The sequence below is a fragment of the Macaca nemestrina genome, chromosome 5 (genome assembly GCF_043159975.1).
Source record: "Macaca nemestrina isolate mMacNem1 chromosome 5, mMacNem.hap1, whole genome shotgun sequence".
NCBI classification, from domain to species: Eukaryota; Metazoa; Chordata; class Mammalia; order Primates; family Cercopithecidae; genus Macaca; species Macaca nemestrina.
The window spans coordinates 114,875,205-114,897,076 of record NC_092129.1 but is presented as its reverse complement, the minus strand read 5'-3'; the positions used below and the strand labels follow the sequence as shown (position 1 = coordinate 114,897,076).

The 21,872-nt window shown below is 37.2% G+C and overlaps 1 long non-coding RNA gene and 1 other non-coding gene across 3 annotated transcripts in view; both read left to right on the top strand.

Moving 5' to 3' along the window:
- Positions 1-9,035, top strand: part of LOC105479477 (uncharacterized) — a 186,395-nt gene extending 177,360 nt beyond the window's left edge. The window contains exons 8-10 of one of the 2 annotated variants that reach the window (XR_011623629.1): positions 6,777-6,931; positions 7,314-7,390; positions 8,074-9,035. This is a non-coding gene — a long non-coding RNA (uncharacterized lncRNA). The remainder of the gene's footprint in view (positions 1-6,776; positions 6,932-7,313; positions 7,391-8,073) is intronic. The other variant, XR_985922.2, reaches the window with a different exon arrangement.
- Positions 9,036-20,460: 11,425 nt separating this feature from the next.
- LOC112426290 (U6 spliceosomal RNA) lies at positions 20,461-20,567 on the top strand. The gene has a single exon (XR_003017567.1). It is a non-coding gene; the product is annotated as a U6 spliceosomal RNA (small nuclear RNA).
- Positions 20,568-21,872: the final 1,305 nt, after the last annotated feature.

Genomic DNA, 21,872 nt, shown 5'->3' with positions numbered 1-21,872 from the left:
TGATGTTCCCCACCCTGTGTCCAAGTGATCTCATTGTTCAATTCCCACCTATGAGTAAGAACATGGAGTGTTTTGTTTTCTGTCCTTGCAATAGTTTGCTCAGAATGATGGCTTCCAGCTGCATCCATGTCCCTACAAAGGACATGAACTCATCCTTTTTTATGGCTGCATAGTAGTCCATGGTGTATATGTGCCACCTTTTCTTAATCTAGTCTATCATTAATGGACATTTGGGTTGGTTCCAAGTCTTTGCTATTGTGAATAGTGCCACAATAAATGTATGTGTGTATGTGTCTTTATAGTAGCATGATTTATAATCCATTGGGTGTACACTCAGCAATGGCATGGCTGGGTCAAATGGTATTTCTAGTTTTAGATCCTTGAGGAATCGCCACACTGTCTTCCATAATGGTTTAACTAGTTTAGTCCCACCAACAGTGTAAAAGTGTTCCTATTTCTCCACATCCTCTCCAACACCTGTTGTTTCCTGACTTTTTAATGATCGCCATTCTAACTGGTGTGAGATGGTATCTCATTGTGGTTTTGATTTGCGTTTCTCTGATGGCCAGTGATGACGAGCATTTTTTCATGTGTCTATTGGCTGCATAACTGTCTTCTTTTGAGACGTATCTGTTCATATCCTTTGCCCACTTTTTGACAGGGTTGTTTGTTTTTTTCTTGTAAATTTGTTTGAGTTCTTTGTAGATTCTGGATATTAGCCCTTTGTCAGATGGGTAGATTGTAAAAATTTTCTCCCATTCTGTAGGTTGCCTGTTCACTCTGATGATAGTTTCTTTGCTGTGCAGAAGCTGTTTAGTTTAATTAGATCCCGTTTGTCAATTTTGGCTTTCGTTGCCATTGGTTTTGGGGTTTTAGACATGTAGATGTCTATTAGGTCCACTTGAAGTGGCACCAATCTTAAACAGTGTCTATACATATGTTCTGTGTGTGTATGTGCATGTGTGTGTGTGTATTTGTGGCAGGATGAATTTCAGTCCATCAGCTCAGGTGGGTAAGTACTGTGACTTTCTATTCTATAACTCAACTTAGTTTTTGATTTTGAGCTCCTAGTTTGTTAAGAGTGGGCAGAATGTTAGCTGTCTCTTGAAGTTCCATCCCCACATGACCATCTTGGTGTGGTTCCATAATTCCAAGACCCTACTCTGTTTCAATAAATTGAAGTAGGGGGAGGGAGAATGGTTGCTGGCCTCCATATTGCCATTGAGGTGTTTAGAGTTCTGGTGCCCATGGTCCCTCACGTCCCACTTTTTGCTGTGTGGTGTCATTTTTAGGGCATAGACATCCTTCCCCGGCCTGTCTATGGTCCCGCCTTCCCAGGGATACAATACAGCTGACCTCTCTGGGATATGACCATCTGACTATCTCTTTGGTTCTTGGGAATCCTGCTCTTTTTTTTCTACTCCTTCCAACCTTGAGGAATCCTCTCTTGGTCTTAGAGAAGTCCATCTTCCTTCATATGTATGCCTGCTCAGTCCTCTCCTTTTAGGTTTTTGGGAACTAAAGCTGGGTTTTCTGCTGGAGAGGTCATTTCTGCCCTCCCCTGAGGCACTCAACAAGGACCTAAATGGGGAGGGAACAGTGGGAAGAGGCAGATACAGAAAAGACTTTTTTCAATAGAAGGATAACACCTCAAAGTATCATCTCTGTACATATCCTAGGATTTAATCATGTATATTTCTTTGTGTCAGGACATTCCAGAACACTGTGCTGTTGGCTTTTCCTTTAAGTTGCAGAGTCTGCAAGTGACATGAAACCAACAAGTTGTTCATCCATTCTCCCTAGCAAATAGGCTATTTGGTATAAGAGACACAAATTGTTCAGTGAAATTACCTTTCTCTTACAAGTTTCTAAGGACAATTAATTTTAGGTGGCTGGCAAATATAATGTGAAAAGAAGTGGATTGTTAAGTAGCTATGTGAGGTCAGCTTTTCTCTCCCTCCTAATAAGGCACTTAAAATCTTACCTTCTCAGTATATTGCTTGATTATTGTGAATTATGTTTGCAGTGTGACAAATATTTTTAAAAAAACAAAGGATTTTCATGGAGGGAAATCAACTCAGAAATAAATGAATGGGTGTGAAATCCTTTCATTGCTACAATAATAGGATAATTTATGTAATACCTCAAGCATCCAAATCTTTTAATAGCTTTTTTGAAATATAAAAGACTGAAAAAAATCAGTTATGCCTGTTCCCGCCCTCACTGAGTGTTTATTTGAAAAACTTCTTGTTCAGTTAATGCTCTCTTGAAAAATAATAGCAGCCTTGTCTTGAATGAAAAGAATTGAATTCTTATGGTTTTCTTCTCAGAAATTTCTATAGTAGTTGTGGGGAAAACGTTTTCCCATTAATAAGGTTTATCCTTTTTTTCTTTCAGTATTCTGATAATAGCTTATGGTGCCATATCCCACTTCAAATTTTTAGCACTTGTTCAAATCTCATGCCTAAATTTTTTATCAGATTTCATTTTTCTCTATTAGATTAACCACTTCCCAGGCCCACACCACCTCACCTATAGATGTCTATGGTAAAGTAATGATTCTCAAACTATCCGTAATGAAGGAACAAGTTTCCAAATTCACACTTTCAATTCTTGTACTAATCTCACAGACTGAAAACAAGCAGCTGGCAGATTGGCCACTTTGTTTACAGCTCTGCAGGCTGTACAGGAAGCATGGGGCAGGCATCTGCTTCTGGGGAGACCTTATGGCAGAAGGCAAAGCAGAAGCAGATGTGTCACATGGCAAAGACAAGTGCAGGCGGGGCAGGGCATATACTTTTCAATGACCAGATCGCTCAAGAAGTCACTCACTATCTTGAGCACAGTACCAAGAGGATAGTACTAAATCAGTTGTGAGAAATCTGCTCCCAAGATCCAATCACCTCCCACCAGGTGCCACCAACAACACTGAGACTACAATTCAACTTGAGATTTGGGTGGGGACAGCATCCAAACTATATCACTATCTTTAACACTCTCTTGTGCCATTCTAGATATCTTCCTAAAATACTTCTGCTTCCTACAATGAAATCCCTGCTCACCATGCCGGGGCCTAAGACCCTGCAAAATCTGGCAACACTGCCTGTGTCCTAGTCACACATCTTAGCCTTCTCTATCATTCTTTCTCTTTCCTGAAAAGCAATTCCTGAGTACCCAACCAGAAATAACCTTTGTCCCTTACACCTGGCTGCATTGATTTCTAGATTTCCTGATTGCCAATAACACATTGAAATACAAACTGCTCTCTAATTGTCTTATGTTTTAAATGGATTGCTTATTTTAATTAATGAGTAACTTGTGGATTTGGTGGGCAAAAACCATGGAATGTTCCCAGTCAAGGGAAGAGTGAAGCAGGGAGCAGGCCACCATGTCTACAAGGGTTGAGGTGGAGGTGGCATAAGGAGAGACAGGAATTCTTAACCTTGGGTCTTTAGAGAGATCATCTGGGGAGTGTGTCCCCGATCTGAAGAGGTTTTGTTTGTGTGTGTGTGTGTGTGTGTGTGCGCGCACACACACACGCAGAGGACAGTATGTATATAGGAGAGTACTACAACTTCTGAATATCTATTTTTAATTGAGTTTTTATTGAGATAATTATAGATTCACATCTAGTTGTAAGCAATAATACACGGAGCTCCCATATATCCTTCATGCAGTTTCCACCATTGGTAGCATCTGTCAGTGCTATAGTCCAATAACACAAGCAGATTATTGACATTGAATCAACCCACCTGTCTTATTCAAGTTTCCCCAGTTTTTTGTATACTCATGTTGATGCACGTGTGTGTTTAGTTCTATTCAAGTTTATCAAATGTGAAGACTCTTGTACTAACCATCAGAGTCACAGTACACAACAGCTCCATCACCAAAAGCACCTGTCCTGTCTCCTTTTTATAACCACACTCACTCCATTCCTCCAGCCCTGCCCTGATCCTAACCCTTGGCAACAGCTCATCTCTCCTCCATTTCTAAATTTCTGTCATTTCAAAAATATTACATAAATGGAAGCCTACAGTATGTAACTTTTGGAGATTGGCTTTAAAAAAATAACTCAACATTACTCTCTGGAGATTCATCTTAGTGGCTACATGTATTAATAGTTCCTTTTTATTGCTAAGTAAGTATCCCATGGTATAGATGTATTAATTTGTTTAACCATTCACCTATTGAAGGACATCTGGGCCGATCCACTTTTAGGCTATGACAAATAAAGCTTTTATGAACATTCACATACAGGTTTGTATGTGAACAGAAGTTTTTATTTCTCTGAAATAAATGCCCAAGAGTTCAATTGCTGGTTCATATGGTAGTTGCATGTTTTACATAAACCTTAAAACTCATTATGTAAAATTGCTTCCCAACTCCACACTTCTGTATTATGATATAAAGTTTGGTTGCTGGAGCAGTTATGACTCTGATAATAATCCCTGAATTCAACCTTTTTACTTTTAAAAGTTTTTTTTGTCTTCTTCAAAATAATCTTAACACATGTGTATCATATTATACTTTCAGTAAAAATATAAGCTTAGTGGAATTTTATAGGAAATTGAGACATGGAGGAATTAAATAACTTGGGTCATATAGAGAATTAATATCATGGTCTGAAGCAAATCCCAAGACCCTTAAAGTAGAGTTTTAAAGCTATATTTGGTGACACATTAATGGGACATGAAATCAACTATGTCAGTCACAACCAGAATGTTTCTACAAAGATATAGACCAGACTAGAATCCAAAATATCATTGCGCATTGCAAATAGTATATATTATATAATTTTTGTTGCATTTTTATGTATATGTGTGCATATCCAATTACCTGAAATTGGATGATGGTTAGAAGTGCTGGAAAACTCTGTTCTTACAGCTTAGCTCTTTTCATTGAAATTCCCAGATAAGTATCTTGTAATTTCCCTGTGCCTAAAAAGGTCTTATAATACTCAAACTAGAATAGAGATACAATTTATAATTCTTAATTAATATCAGAATAAATGTGAGTTAGAAAGAGATCTTCTCTTATCAGAAACTTATTAAAATGCTATTTGTTGCTTTATGGAACTTTACTTTCTTTGTCACTTAAAACACACTTCTTACACAAATCCCTCCAGATTATAGAAAAAAGGGAATACTAGCCAACTCATTTGATAAAATTAGCTTAACTTTGATAACTGAAATGGCTTGGCTGTGTCCACACCCAAATCTCATCTTGAATTGTAGCTCTCATAATCCCCACGGTGGGAGGTAACTGAATCATGGGAGTTGTTTTTTTCCTGTGCTGTTCTCATGATAGTGAATAAGTCTCATGACATCTGATGGTTTACAAAGGGCAGATCCCCTGCGCATGCTCTCTTGCCTGCCACTATGTAAGACATACCTTTGCTCCTCCTTTACCTTCTGCCATGATTTTGAGGCCTCTCCAGCCATGTGGAACTGTGTGTCCATTAAACCTCTTTTTCTTTATAAATTACCCAGTCTCAAGTATTTCTTCAGAGCAGTATGAAATGGACTAACACAATAACAAAACATTACAAGGGTAGTACAAGCAGCTAGATGTTAGAGGACTTCCCCAAGGTTACACATTTAGAAAGTGTTAGGGCCAACACCCAACTCCAAACTTTCAGACACCCAATAATATGGTTTTCCTGAAATTATATTCTGACTCTTGGTGGGGTATTTTCAAAGCAGCATATTATGGTTAGGTTGATTTTGTTATAAACAGACTGGATATGCCAGCACTTTCACATAAGGGTTATTTAACTGGCAACCAAGAAGACTAGGGAAGCCAGACTGACTGTCTACAAATACTGGGCAGGGCTATCAGGCGGGAAAGGGAGAAGATTGTTTCTGCCTTACACCAAAGGCAGAATTAAGATCTAAGTTTGTTAATTAGAAGTAAGGAAACTGCTTCACCAGAAAAAAAAAAAAAAAGACAATTCTAAGAAAGCTGTCCAGGGATGAAAGAACTGCCTAACACAGTCTTAGACTAATCAAATGAAGTATTCATTAACCCATGAGAAAACCATGTATTCTGGCTGCTGGAGACAATTCTTTCATTGGACCAAATGTTCTTTAAGGTATTTTCTAAATCCGAGTTCCTAGGAATCAACTGATAAATGACTTTTCCCCCATTAGTCATTTATCTCTGCACATTCTGCCCACATACCACATTTCCTTGCAATCTGTTTAGAGTTGAAGAGATTATTTCTAATTGAAACCTTTACTACCATGATTTTATTTCAAGTAGACATAATTTATCAAACACTGAGCTTAAGAAATAAGCATTTTTTTCTCATAGCATTTTGAGTTGGGTCATAAACTAATTACTTCATATTGTGGAGTGGATTAGAATGGAATGGAATGGAATGTGAAATTCAGTATTAGCAATATAAAATAGAGCCTGTTTGATCATAATCCTCAAGAAGTAGGTAGGGACAGGTATTACTCAATTGGAAATTGCAATAGAGAGGAAAAGTGATTTGCCCAGTCATGGGGCTGATTACATAGCTAATATATGGTTACACAACTAATGAGTCCTGGACCTGTTAATGTTCTTTGGTGACTCCTTGAACAAATATTAAACTTTCCACAAGAGACTACACCCAAACAGAAACTACTGACTTCTAGTGAGGGCATTTTCAAGAGGTTCTAATCCAAACAAAAGTTATTTATTATTTATCTGATAAAACTCACTTCTACTTTGCTTGCTAATATGCTACTGAAATGTTAAAAAAAATAAAAGATGCTCTCTTCTTTTCATAGTGTTTCTTTTGGAAAAAAAGAGGTTGCTTTATATATAGACACTTCTATTCTGAAAGCAAAGCATTCTAAACCATATGATTTTACCCCACGGACTTAAATTTTAAACTTCTCTGCATAACATATTGAAGCCTGTGCCAAGTGCTATCTGGAAAAACGTGAGTATAATTAAGACAATCAAGTGATTCAGTCTCTACCTTTTTACATTGTAGTGTCAGCTAGGAACAACATGTATGTTTCTTCTTCCACGTACTTTCCATTTTATCCTGTTGTATTTGACATCAAATGTCTGTCTGCTGCACCAGAGAAAAGAGGGGATGTTGGCTCCAATGTATGACAGGTGTCACTCATAACAGTAACAATAGGGGATTTGGTTAGGTTTTCATTTGTAAAATTCTAGAGACTTGATTTAAAAAGATATAGGAAGGAGCAATGAGGGGAGTTGGCAATGTGAGAACAAAAGCGATTACTGTGCTTAAAGGAAATATGTAATAGAGAAGGTTGACCAGGTTGTGAAGAAAACTATATTTTCCTCCCTAGGGCTTCTTGTCTTTGTAACTTGCTGAATCACCCCTTGGACATTTAAAAATGTTCGCGCGTCAAGAGGAAGATGACAGGTAAGGAAGCCAACCTGAAAATCAACCTTTGCCTCTGCGGCTTGAGCTTGTTTTCCTAGTAAATTACCTCTGCTGCTGATGGCATCGCAGATCTGGGAATTTTCGCATTCCTCCTAATCCTAGAGAGCATACTAAAGATTTTTTAGAAATTGTTCTTTGTGGCTCCAGACTGCAAGAGGTGTAAGAAGTCCCACATGTTGCCAGCAACCCTAAGAAGCTATTTAGACCGATTCCAATTGACATAATTTATCAAAAACTGAACTTAAAGGATTAGTACCGAGAGGACTGGCAGAAGCCTTTTGCTGTTAGATTTGCAACAATTGTCTGCACTAGAACTATAAGGAGGAGAGCCAGTTCTGTGTGTTTCGGTAGAGAGGTAGCTTAGCTTCTTGGCCTTTTTCTCCCCCTAGACAAAGTTAGAGCAGCAATTTTTGTGTCTTATTCCTTAGATAGAGGAATTTCGGTGATTAAAGAGGAAGCAAAAGATGTTAAAACTTCCAATTTAATTTGATTTGATTTCTTTTGAGACAGGAACTCGCTCTGTCACCCAAGTTGCAGTGCAGTGGCATGATCTTGGCTCACTGCATCCTCAACCTCCCAGGCTCAAGTAATCCTTAGCTTCCTGAGTAGCTGAAACATGGGCATGTACCACCATGCCCAGCTAATTTTTGTGTTTTTTATAGAGAGAAGGTTTCACCATGTTTCTCAGGCTGGTCTCAAACTCCTGGGCTCAAGCGATCTGCCTGCCTTGGCCTCTCAAAGTGCTGTGATTACAAGTGTGAGCCACCAGTTGGCCTCATCTAATTTAAAGATATTTTTTGGACAAACAAGATGACTGATCAGAAGCAGCTGTGGTCTGCAGCAGTCATAGAGAGGAATGAAAAGGGATCAGTGAATTCAGCACCTGCAACTGAAATATCCAGGTTCTCACATTGGGACTGACTAAGCAAACAACTTGACCCACACAGAACCAAGGAAAGCAGGAGTGGGGTTGGTGGAGGTTGGCCCACCTGGTAGCCACACAGAGCCAAATGAACCCCCACCCCCAGCCAAGGGAAGCGGTGAGTGATTGTGTGACCCGCCTGGGAAACCACACATCTCCCACAGACCTTTGTGACCCATGGATCCGGAGATGACGTCATGAGCCCACATCACCAGGGCCTTGGATCTGATACACAGACTTGTGTGGAGTCTCTGCAGAGCAGTCACTCAGGCACACGTGGAGACCCAGGAGTTTTACATACTCTGGCCCCAGGAATATGTAAAGCTCTGCACATCCTGCACATATATCTCTGAACTTAAAATAGAAGTTGAAGAAAATAAAATAAAATAAAATATTTTTGACCATTTTTGTAGTCTTTTTTTATTTTATTCTTTTACCTATTTACTATATGCTTTAATTAAATTGTCGTTTTTTGACAATTATAGATTCACCTGCAGTTGTAAGAAATAATACAAGATATTATACAATGATAATACCTTGCCAAACTATGGGACAATATTATACCCAGGATATTGACATTGATGCAACTAATATATAGAACATTTCCATCATCACAAGGTTCCCTCATGTTACCTTTTTATAGCCACAACCAGTTCCCTACCATGTCCTCCTGGCTTTGACTCCTGGAAATCAATATTTTTGTCACTTTCAAGAATGCTACATAAATGGAATCATATATTCCATAACATGTGAGATTGACCTTTTCACTTCATAATTTGCTGGAAATTCATCCAGGTTGCTGTGTATCAGTAGTTCATTCCTTTTCACTGCCAAGGAGTATTGCATGAATGGATATACCACAGTTTTTTTTAACCATTCACCTGTTGCTGAATATCTGGACTGATTCCAGGTTTGGTTATCACAAATAAATATGCTAATAACATATATGTACAGGTTTTTGTATAAACATAAGGTTGTATCTTTTCTCTTTTTTTATTTGTCAGTTTTGCTACAGATTTGTCAATTTTATTGATCTTTTCAAGGAACAAGCTCGTTGATTTATTTACATTTTCTAATGGTTTTCTGTTTTACTTCAGTGATTCCTGCTCTTATCTTTATTACCTTCTTCCTTCTGCTTGCCTTGGGTTTATTTTGTTTTCTGTTTATCTAGGTTTTTGAGGTGGGACCTTACATGTTTTTTTTCTTGTCCATTCTATGTATTCAGAGCTATTAATTTCCCTTTCTTCACTGTTTTAGTCATGTCCAACAAATTTTGAAGTATTTTATGTTTATTTTCATTCAGTCAATGTATATTTTTTAAAAAATTCCTTGAGACATCTTCTTTGACATACAGCCTATTTAAAAATGTATTGTTGGGTTTCCAAGTGTTTGGAGATTTTCTTATTTTTTTGTTATTAATTTCTAGGTTGATTATGTTGTGGTTGGAGAACACACTGTATAAGTTTCAATATTATTATTTTAAATTTTTTAAGGTATTTTTATGACCCAGATATTGTCTACTTTGTATATGTTCTGTGGAAACTTGAAAGTAATGTGTATTCAGTTGTTGGTGGGTGGAATATTCTATAAATACCAATTAGGTTGTGTTGGATGCTAATGTTGAGTTCTTTTATGTTCTTGCTGATTTCTATCTAATTGTCTTATTAAGTGTTGAGAGCTGTGTTGGAGTCTTCTACTATAATTGAGGATTGTACATTTCTCCTTTAGTTCTATCAGTTTTTGCTTCACATTTTTTTTTAGCTTTTTTGTTTGGCATACAGATATTTAAGATTTTTATGTCTTTTGGTGGATTTAAATTTGCTCTGCTAATCTCTATTCTAATTTATGTATTTAGGCCATTTATATTTCCTATCATTTTTCATTAATTAGGACTTAAGTTTGTCATCTTATTTTTTGTTTTCTATTTGTTTTCTCTGCTCTTAACTTTTCTACTTTCTTTTTTACACCTTCCTATGGGATATTTGAACATTACTTATAATTCCATTTTGATGTTTCTGTAGAGCTTTTGAGCATATCTTTTTATATAACTTTTTTAGTGGTTGCTCTAAGTATTACATTTTATGTACAGAATTGTCACTGTCTATTGGTGTCATAATTTTACCAGTTTAAATGAAATATAGAAAATTACTTCCTTTTATGTCCTTTTACCCCACTCTATTTATAATTGTTTTAAATGTTTTCTATATATACATTTAGAATGACACCATATATTATTTTTTGTGAAATATAACTTTTAAAAACTTAGGAGAAAGAAAGTCAATAGTATTTATCCATATTTTTTGCCAACTGTGTTCTTTCTTCCTTTCTGATATTTCAAGTTTCCTTCTTTTACTGTCTTCTTTCTGTTCAGTGAATTAAAAAAAAATTTTTTTTTTTTGAGATGGTATCTTGCTCTGTCACCCAGGCTGGAGTGCAGTGGCGCAGTCTCAGCTCCCTGCAATCTCTGCCTCCTGGGTTCAAAGGATTCTCGTACCTCAGTCTCCTGAGTAGCTGGGACTACAGGCATGTGCCACCACACCTGGCTAATTTTTGTATTTTTAGTAGAGATGGGGTTTTGCCATGTTGGCCAGACTGGTCTCGAACTCTTGACCTCAGGTGATCTACCCACCTCGGCCTCGCAAAATGCTGGGATTATAGGCATGAACCACCGTGCCCATCCACAGTGAATTTTAATTAGCTTTTCATATGGGGTAGGTCTGCTGGCAACAGATTTTCTTAATTTTTCTTCATTTCCTTCATTTAAGAATGTCTTGATTTTCTCTCCATTACTGAAGTATGTTTTTGCTAGTTAGGATTCTCAGTTGACAGTTCCTTTCAGCAATCGAAAAAACATTGTGCTACTTTCTTCTGGCTTCTATGATTTCTCATAAGAAATCTGCTGTCATTCTACTTGTTTCTCCCATATAAGTAAGATGTAATTTTTCCTCTTTAATACTACTCCAGTAGGGAAAGGGAGGGATGCTTATTTGTTAATAACATGTAGAAATAAAAGTCCAGGTTTCCCTCTCAGTTTCCTTTGACAGCAATAGTGAAGCTTCTCATTACCGCTAGGAGTGAGTGGTAGTTCTGGCTCCTCACATGATCTCCACTAACACCACAGTGGCTGTGGCCCCATCACCACTGTGACAGTGAAAAAATCTTAATTCTCCACTAGGCCTATTCTGACACCATTTCAGTGGGGATTCAGGATGGCATCTTGATACTGCTGGGTGAGGATAGAAGTCTAAGATGATATGTGGTTTCCACTAGTACCATGGGTAAGGAAATTATCGGCTAATGGGGATGAAAGCCTGTTTCCATACTAGGTCATCTCTAACATCACTCTGGAAGGAGTGTTTGGAGCACTCATAAAAGCACTGGAAGGTAGAAGTCTAGGTTCCCTACTTGTCCTTTGTTGGTGTGGTTGGGTATGAGGCCACACTGTTTTCCTATGGTGTTTGGCAGGGATACGGTAGTGATCATCTAGAAGTTTTCTGTCTTGATAGGTTGCTCCTTTACTGGTCTATTGGCTACAGAAAGCAAACTTTTGTTGAAACTTTTTTCTTCTCTGTACCCACTGGTGTTTTTGGGTTGCTGGATTCGTTAGCTCAAAGCCTGGAATAAATGAAGCAAAAAAAACCACATGGGGCTTATTGTTTCTTGGGTCCTGTGATTTTTAGCTGGTTTGCTTTCTTTTCTCTACCTTTTATAGGCTTCTTATGTTTGTTTTATAACGGCTTGGGGTTTTAGTTGTGCTTTGTGAAAATAATAAGGAAAAGTACGTCCTACTCTGTCTTCCTGGAAGTAGAAGTCCATTCTTTCATGTTTTCTTTAAAAAAGTTGCTTACATAATTATTTTTATAATATTTTTCTTATAATTATTGTATATGAAATTCTTGGAGACCTGAATCTTTTTTTTTCCTTGCTGCCTTTCATTCATGCTTATTTGTTTCCTTATGTTCAGCTATTCTGATTTGAGCCCACAACTGGTCTATCCAAACCTGCGCTGATTCTAAGACTTATATTGAAGATATTTTTCTTTTTTGAAAATTTACTTTTGCTTCTGCTAGATGCCAGAATATGCTACCGTTTACCATCTTCACTGGGTCTGAAATTTAATTCAGTTTAATTCAGCCTCAGGTTCAGCTTGTCCTTATTGCCTCTGTGTCAAGGCTTAGTCTCTTGAGTGTCGTGCTGATATCAGCCTCTTTCTTTAGGGCATCCCTGCCTTCCTTTCTCCTAGGAGTGTGTGTGTGTGTGTGCACGCACGAGCATGTGCTTATGACTCAGTGCTCAGGTTTTAGCTCATGGTATTTTTTAGAAGTGGAGGACTCCCTTGAAGACTGTTCTTACTTTCTATTAGCCTAGACATTTAATAAAATTATTTTCTAGCTTTGTAGAAAGAGAGTTGTGCTGCCAGAAGCTGAAACTATTTCTTTTTATTCCCTATTTTCAAACATTTGAAAAAAAAAAACATGAAAACTCACTCAAATCAACTCTGAAATTCCATTGAGAACATCTCATAACATTAGACCTACTTTTCCCAAACTATACTCTGTGGAAATGTAATATCCTGTGATATAAATAGTAGTAGGATTTTCCTCAAAGAAAGGTTCCATGGTAAAAAAGAAATTGGGGAAATCACACATAATATATCTGCTGCCCTTAAAAATACATCGTGCATATTATCATGTAAAGGCTCTGAGAATTTTTGCAGTAAATAAAGTTTTAAAATAGTGATTAACTCTGCATTTTCCAAACTTATTTGCATGTGGAAGCCTAACCTTCTTTATTTATTTGTTTCCTTTATTTATAGAAGTATCTGTTCACATCTCACAGGATATTCAAGCTGTATGGAACAGTTTGGTTAATGCTGAATTAAAGTCTCTGTTAAAAAGCCTTGCACTTGCAGTTAGAGGATATTCGTTCTAGTCCTGACTTTGTCAAGCTGTGGGACACTGGACTGGTGCAGAACCTGTTTAAATCCATTTCTTTCTTCATTAAGAGGTTGAAAGAAATTATTTCTAGGGCATTTTACAGCTTCATTGTGCTCTTCTCTTAATCAATAGAGTCACCAATGCCTCCTCTTGTAGTAGAAGAATGAGAGCCTTGGAATAGTATCAGAAATGTGTGCTGCTGCTTTTCCAGGCTTACAATGCTCCTTACCACCCCAGCATTCCCTTCTCATGCTTTCCATTGCAGGGGACGTGCCTTTCATGGAGTTTCCAGAGCCACCACTCATTTGTACCCAGGTTACGTATTTCTCGTTAGAGCTAGTTTCTGTTTTTCCAATCACTATCACAACCAACTAGGCCAGTAATGTAACTTCAAGGAGAGGAACCCATTAATGATTGTGCCTTCTCAGCCTGTGTTAATTAAGATGAACAGATTGACCTTGAATGACAGTTATTAGTTTAGCTGCAGTTCTATTTCCCCAGATTTATTGGCTCAAAGTGAAAAGAGCACTGAATCTTGAGACTGTAATTGAGGACCAGTTCCATGATCTTGGGTCACCATTTTAGCCTATCTGAGACACGCATTCTTTCTCTTTGCTAAAACAGCAGCAATGTTAATTGTTTCGCCTATGTTAAAGGGCTCTTGTGTGGATCCAGGGTGATAAATAGGATACTGCTCTGTGTACTACAAAAATTTAGCAAGTGGAATGTGTTTGCTAAATAATGCATTAAAATGATAAATAATAATAAATATAATGAGTTTTATGGTTGAGGTTATTTCTAGTTTATAGAACAGTAGGCTGAAACAATAACTAGAGAGGCATACACTGAGGCTATTTATGAAATAAAAACATTTCAGGAGACAATAAAATTTAAATATTTGATCCCAGAAATTATCCTTGCCTTCCCTCTCCTGTTGTCTTTTTATGTAAGAAGAAAAAACCTGAATCTAATCTGAAAAAAGAGTCATGGGCCTTTCTAGGTAAATAAAGATTAAAGAAAACATGGGGCCAATTTAGGTTAAGACGAACCTGTATGTCCAAGTTTATTTTCAGTCAAAAATCCCCTCAGTCTTATTCAACTCAGAAAAATGAAAATTGATGACCTAAAAGTGAAAACTGTGTATCTTCCTACTTAGTCTCATAAGTTATTCAGTTTTAATTCCTTTTAGAATTCATGTAATCCTTGCCAATGAATTAATGAATAATATTCTTCTGAATGTATTCCTTTGAGAATGGATTTTGTGTGTGTGTATAGCTTATTAAATCCTTGTTAATATCTATGATTTTACCATATTAATGATAGCTTCCAACTAATGCCCTTGAAATGTGGAGGAAAAGTTACAAGATTATTACCTCAATATTCAATAACCTTTTCTGTAAATCGCCACACTACAGCATTCTTCCTCATGAAAATAATGAGTGATATGATCCACTCCATCAGGCTGTTAGAAACTCGGCTTGGTAGGCAAAGGCACCTTTGAAATTCTCACAATTGTCACTGCATTCTGACAGTCTCTCCATTTTAAGAAATGGGACTAAAGTAAAATAAAGAGAAACTACCCTAAAAGGACTAGGTGACAGCCTGGAGCATTTCACATTGCTGTGGTGTGGAATGATAGTTGAAAGTCTCTGATTAATGGCGCTGCCTGATAAAAGCTGGAGGAGACTGTACCTGTTTGCTGGCAGCTCAGCGTTGCTGCAGGGCAGGGTATAAAACATCAGGATAAGGATGGGCGTCTCCTCTCCCCATCCCATGACCCATTTCCACCCTGGGCTCTCAGGTATTTTGCCTTAATATTTCAGATTCTTTGAGAATAGTATTTAAGTATCAAATATTTGATCTGGAAGAGTCATGCTAAAAAATAGCTAAGAAACATCTTACCTCTGCCTAAAATACCCATTTCCTTGCTTTGTCTGCCTAATTCTGACTTAACCTTCTGGATCTTGGCTTAGATCTATTCACTTGCACTGAAAAGCATTTCTATTTCTAAGTCCTATGGCCTGAGTCAGGTGTCCCCTTTTCTGTGCTCCTAAGGCACCTTGTCACCCTGCATAGCACTGAAACAAGCTACTGATAAGTTCCCTGTTTACTTGATCCCGCCCAATGCTACACAAGCACACCCAGCACTGCCTATAGAACATGCTGCAATAATGAAAATGCTCTAATCTGTGCTGTCTACTATGGCAGCCACTAGTCACATGTGGCTATTAAGCACTTAAAATATGGCTAGTATGACCAAAAACTAAATTTTAAATTTTATTTACTTTAAATTATATTCAATTAAATTGTTTTAGTTTAGTTTATTATAAATTTTATCTTAAGTGTAAATTATAAATAATTAAATTATTTATTAAAATTCCTTAAATTTCAATTAAAATAACCACGTGGTAGTTTGGGGCTACCATATTTGACAGCACAGAAATAGGCTGGAAGCTTCTTGAGAGCTGGAATTACATCTTACTTACCTTCATAGTTCCAGCACCATAGGACAGGATCTACCACTTTCTACACACTCAGTAAATACTTGTTGACAACTGAAAGAATGCTAGTGTCCTAACCTTATTTCACACTCATTACATTGTGTTTGATGCCTGAGACTCAGAGGCCTAATATCTAGAGTTTTAATTTTGGCTCCATCACTTAGCATTTATGTCAAGAATGACTTAGCCTCTCTGTGCCTCAGTTCCTTGGCTATAAAATGGGTTATTAATAGTACCTACCTCATAGGGTTGTAAAGAATATTAAATGAAATAATATATTGATCATGAATCCATTAATGTAATAAATATGTTTATTAGCATTGAGTGGAATGGTTGGCAGATAGTAAGTTCCACTATACACTAGTGGTATAGTCTGGAAATTTGTTCCCTTCCAAATGTCACGTTGAAATGTGGTCCCCAGTGTTGGGGTGGGGGCCTACTGGGAGGTGTTTTGGTCATGCAGGTGGATCCCTCATGAATGAGTTGGTGCCTTCCTCACGGTAATGAATGAGAGTTCTTGCTCTATTTGTTCATGTGAGAGCTGGTTGTTAAAAGAGGCTGGCATCTCCTCCTCTCTCACCATGGGATATATTTGTTCCCCCTTTGCCTTCTTCCATGAGTGAAAGCTTCCTGAAGCTTCATCCGAAGCCCAGCAGATGCTGGTGCCATGCTTGCACAGCCCGCATAACCACGAGCCAAATAAACTTCTTTTTTTCATAAATTATCCAATCTTGGGTATTCCTTTATAGCCACACAAAATAGACTAACAGCTAGTTATTGTTACATTGATTTTTTGTTGTTGTCTTTTATTGAGAGGATGAGTGAGAGAGAGAAAGAGAAGGAAGAAAATGGGAGAAAAAGCACCACTCAGAAAGTGTTGAATTTTGTGCAAGAACACTTAAACTAAATACTTCAGGGATCTTTATGCATACATTATTTTATTTGAGGTTTGAACCATCAAAAAGATTGCTACTCCGATGTGTCCCATATGGAAGGGACTACCGTGCATGGTCGAGATAGCACAATAAACAATGGCGATGAAACAGAATAATTTCAGAATACAGATGGAGTGACTATTTTTAAGACAAAAACTTTCCCATCATTTAAACATAAGTTAAATTTAATGTAATGGTAGCAAAATGTATCTTATAAAGAATGTCAGTGAGAATGCTGACACGAACGACTTTATCCAAGAGCAACCTTCCAGGGCTGTCACTCTGAACTGGCATGGTTGGCAACCAGGGTGTCTGTCCTCCACACTGACTAAATAAATCACATTTTTTCCTTTCCTGATTTGACATCTTTTTCATTACATAGCTGATGAGTGAAATTTTTAAATGTCTTAACTATGAAAGCGATTTCTTCTTTTACATTCTGATTGTTATGTTGATTTATTGTTATGTCTATCTCCATTCAGGAAAGGGGAATCGGCTATTGGTTTCTGATAACTCAGGCTACACCCTCCCCATTTGGCAGGGAACTGTAGGGCATTATTATCTACATTTTAGGATAAGAGAACGAAAGCTTAGAGAAATGCTATTTGCCCAAAGCCATATGGTCAGTAAATAATAGAATTGGAAGTAGCTCCTGAGTTTTGTGACTTCTAGTTCAATGTACTTTCCAGTGAATTTTGAATCTAGAAGATACTGGAAGAAATGAAAGAAAGGAAGGAATAGAAGGAAGAATATCTACGAGCAGGCTTTACTTATTTCAGTGGAATTTAGCCTTTTGTTAATCACAGTTAGAATCTGATGTAAACCACTGATTCTCCCTCCCTGAAAAAATAGACCCATTTTTTTTTCTGACAATTTTGTGTAGTACTAGTCCTGGATTCACGGATGGATCCTTATTTAAAACTGGTTAGCGTAGAAAGAACTTAGTTTCATTTTAAGGAATTATAAATAATATCTCAAAATTACTGCGTGCATAGTAATTGGTGTTCTGAAACGTCTGTTGGAATAGGGCACATTCTTACAGAATGAGAATAAATTCTGAACAGGTTTTATAATCCTCTATTATCAAAAAACAGAAATTATAAGTTGTGTAGCTTTTCTTACCTTCATGTCTGATATGGGCAAAATTATAAGCTATGAAATTAGTATGTATTTTTTCTTTTAGAAATAATAAAACATTATAATATGTTCATCTCTACCAATAACCTTTAAGGTCAGATAATGTTACCAATTATTATCAAAGTGTATATATATCAAAGGCATTTGCTTCATAGGAATTAACACAGTCTAAGTCCAAGAAGTAAAAATGGAAGATGTATTAGCTACTTGGTGCTTCCAAGTTTATGCAATTATCTAGAAAAAAAGCAAGGCAAGGAAACATTTGAGGTGTTTTTAATAACACTTGTATTTTAAGAATTGAACTATGTTGCTAAAAGGAATAAAGAAATCGTGTTAGGTAACCAGAGATCTCTTTAAACATGGATATTAATGTTAAACATGCAATCCACTAATCGCAAGTTGCTGGGGGGACAATATAAACACTTAAAGTGACTTCATGAAAGTTTTATTTCTGGTTTAAGAACTCATTTTTACTTATCACTGGGAAAACCTGAAACCACTGGTCAGAACAGTAACTTTAAGATGTGTAAGTAGGCCCGGCGCGGTGGCTCAAGCCTGTAATCCCAGCACTTTGGGAGGCCGAGACGGGCGGATCACGAGGTCAGGAGATCGAGACCATCCTGGCTAACCCGGTGAAACCCTGTCTCTACTAAAAAGTACAAAAAACCAGCCGGGCGAGGTGGCGGGCGCCTGTAGTCCCAGCTACTCGGGAGGCTGAGGCAGGAGAATGGCGTAAACCCGGGGGGCGGAGCTTGTAGTGAGCTGAGATCTGGCCACTGCACTCCAGCCTGGGCGACAGAGCGAGACTCCGTCTCAAAAAAAAAAAAAAAAAAAAAAAGATGTGTAAGTATAGAATGAAATACATATAGGAAAGTCATGGTAAAGAAATGTGTCTTCAATATCTTTTCAGAAGATACAGTAACCATGTATTTATTTCATATTCTCCAAAATATGTAGGAAATGGCTCCAGGACAATTTGGGCAAAATTCATCTTATCTGTCATTGGTGGTGCTTTCTATTCATTTTAAATATACTGTTAGGGCCTTAGGAAGAATTTCACTTTCATTAATAAAGTCAGGCTATCTTTCCTAGAGGGACAAACTATTTTTATGCTGAGGGGGAAAGAAAACAATCATAAATGCTCTCACACTGATACATTCCTGTTACAATGTACTGCAGCACCAATGTCATCCTTAGAAACAAAATCTATAACTGGAGCTGTCCTTTAGCTTTAAAGAAGGCTATACTCTGGCAACCACTGATCCAATTCAATTCTCTTTTTTATAGCCTGATTTGATCCGAAGCAAACACCTCCAAAGTATACTCACAAAACAGATGGACTCACATGTGAAAATTGTCTGGTAGAGCTTTTATTGTGTGGTTTTATTCCTGCAAAAGAATAGGGGGAAATCATCTCTTGTTTCACTAGTTTTTCTTAGAGCCGAATATAGTCAATGCAATTACCAGTTCAGTTAAACAGCTGTTTGTTGAGCACTTTTTAATATGACAGACCCTGTGCTTGGTACTGAGAATAAGGTCGATAAGACCCAATATCTGCCCTGAAGGGCAAGAGCTAATTCACAAGGAGATGGTTTTAATACAGTATTAGTCAATGCTTTGAGAGATGTCGCTACAGAGGATAGGGAATGCCGGAAGGCACCTAGCCCAGCCTGGAGAGATAGGAATGCTTAGTCATTCCAAGAAAGGAATGCAGTTGGGTGGGTGAGGGTGTTACAAGCATAATGGCTAGCATGAGCAAAGGTATAGGACTAGGAACAATATCACATGTTTGGGAGTTGCTGGAATTAGAAGGAGACACGTGGGCAGAGAGACAAGCAGGGTCCACATTGCCCATCCCAGGGAGGACCTTATATCCTCCCCAGGTATAGTAATATCCATGACTTTATCTTTTTATTCCATGTTTTTAGCTGTTTATAAGAAAGACACCTGTGGGCGAGTCTGAGACAGAGTTAGAGATTAGTCAACTCTACAAATTATCAACATGTAGACAGAAACTGTAAAATGAATGTGACCACTCAAGGAGGTCACATTGAAAGAGAGGGTCTGAAGCAAACCCTGGAGAACCATAACATTTAAGAGTCAATGAAAAAGGATGAGAATGAAAGATAAAAATCTAGGGGACAACAGGACAATACCATGCCATAGAAATTGTGAGAGCACAGAGACGTCCAGTGAGATTAAAACCAGAAATTGTATCTAATAATTAGGAGATAATAGTGGGTTAGTTTAAGTTAAGTGGGTTAGTGGGAACAAAGGACATAATGCAATAAACTGAGACATGAATGGCATGATGTGTAGTCAACACTTAGAAGAGACTTGGATGAGAATGAATGGTCTGTTTTAGGCAAGTTGCTTGTTTTCTCTGAAGGAGAATCCTGACTACATTTAAAGACTGACTACATTTAAAGGTTTAAGTGGAAATAAAGGGGAGTGAGGGAATATTGCTGGAGCCAATTTTATGTGAAGTCAAAAGAAAGTGTGATAATGATTCTATTTTGATGAGTAGTCTTTCAACCAGAGAAGGAGCACATCTTCCTTTGTGAATGAATAGAGTGAAGCAGGGGATGTTAGGGCAACTTTAAAAATCATTTAGGTAGTGCTTGCTTTGGCAGCACATATGCTAACATTGGAATAATACAGAAAAGATTAGTTTGGCCCCTGCACAAGAATGACATGCAAACTCATGAAGTATTCCATATTTTTTCCTAATTAAAAGGCACAGAGAGATAAGTTAGATACAGAAGCAAAACTCAATGGATGCTGTCTTCAAGATACCCATCTCACATCCAATGACATCCACAGGCTCAAAGTAAAGGGATGCAGAAAAATCTACCAAAGAAATGAAAAGCAGAAAAAAGCAAGGGTTGCTATTCTAATTTCAGACAAAACATACTTTAAACCAACAAAGATAAAAAAAAAAAAAAGACAAAGAAGTACATTACATAATGATAAAGGGTTCAATTCAACAAGAAGAACTAACTATCCTAAAAATATGTGAACCCAACACAGGAGCACCCAGATTCATAAAGGAAGTTCTTAGAGACCTATGAGGAGATGTAGATAACCACACAACAATAGTGGGAGACTTCAACATCTCACTGATAGTATTAGACACATCATCAGTAAAGAAAACTAACAAGGATATTCAGGACATGAACTCGACACTTGATCAAATGGACCTAACAGACCTCTACAGAACTCTCTACCACAAATCAACAGAATGTACATTCTTTTTGTCTGCACATGGCATATACTCTAAAATTGACCACAATTGGTCATAAAACAATTCTCAGCAAATTCAAAAAACCAAATTCATACCAAACAATTCTTGGATCATGGCACAATAAAAATAAAAATAAATACTAAGAAAATCACTCAAAACCATACAATGACATGGAAATTAAACAACCTGCTTTTGAATGACTTTTGGGTAAACAAAGAAATTAAGGCAGAAATTGAGAAATTATTTGAAGTGAATAAGCACAAAGATACAACATATCAGAATCTCTGGGACACAGCTAAAGCAGTGTTAAGAGGGAAGTTTATAGTGCTAAACGCCCACATCAAAAAGTTAGAAAGATCTTAAATTAACAATCTAATATCACACCTAGAGGAACCAACCCCAAAGTTAGCAGAAGAAAAGAAATAACCAAAATCAGAGCTGGACTGAAGGAAATTGAGATGTGAAAACCATACAAAAGATGTTTAACAAATCCAAGAATTTGTTCTTTGGAAGAATAAATAAAAGTTCTAGTTAGACTAGTAAAGAAAAAATGAGAGAAGATTCAAATAAACACAGTCAGAAATGACAATGGGTATGTTAGCACTGACCCCACAGAAATACAAAAAATAAAAATAAAAAATCTCAGAAACTACAATGAACACCTCTATGCACACAAATTAGAAAACCTAGAAGAAATGGACAATTTCCTGGAAACATACAACCTCCCAAGATTGAATTAGAAAGAAATGGGATCCTTGAACAGACCAATAATGACTTCTGAAATT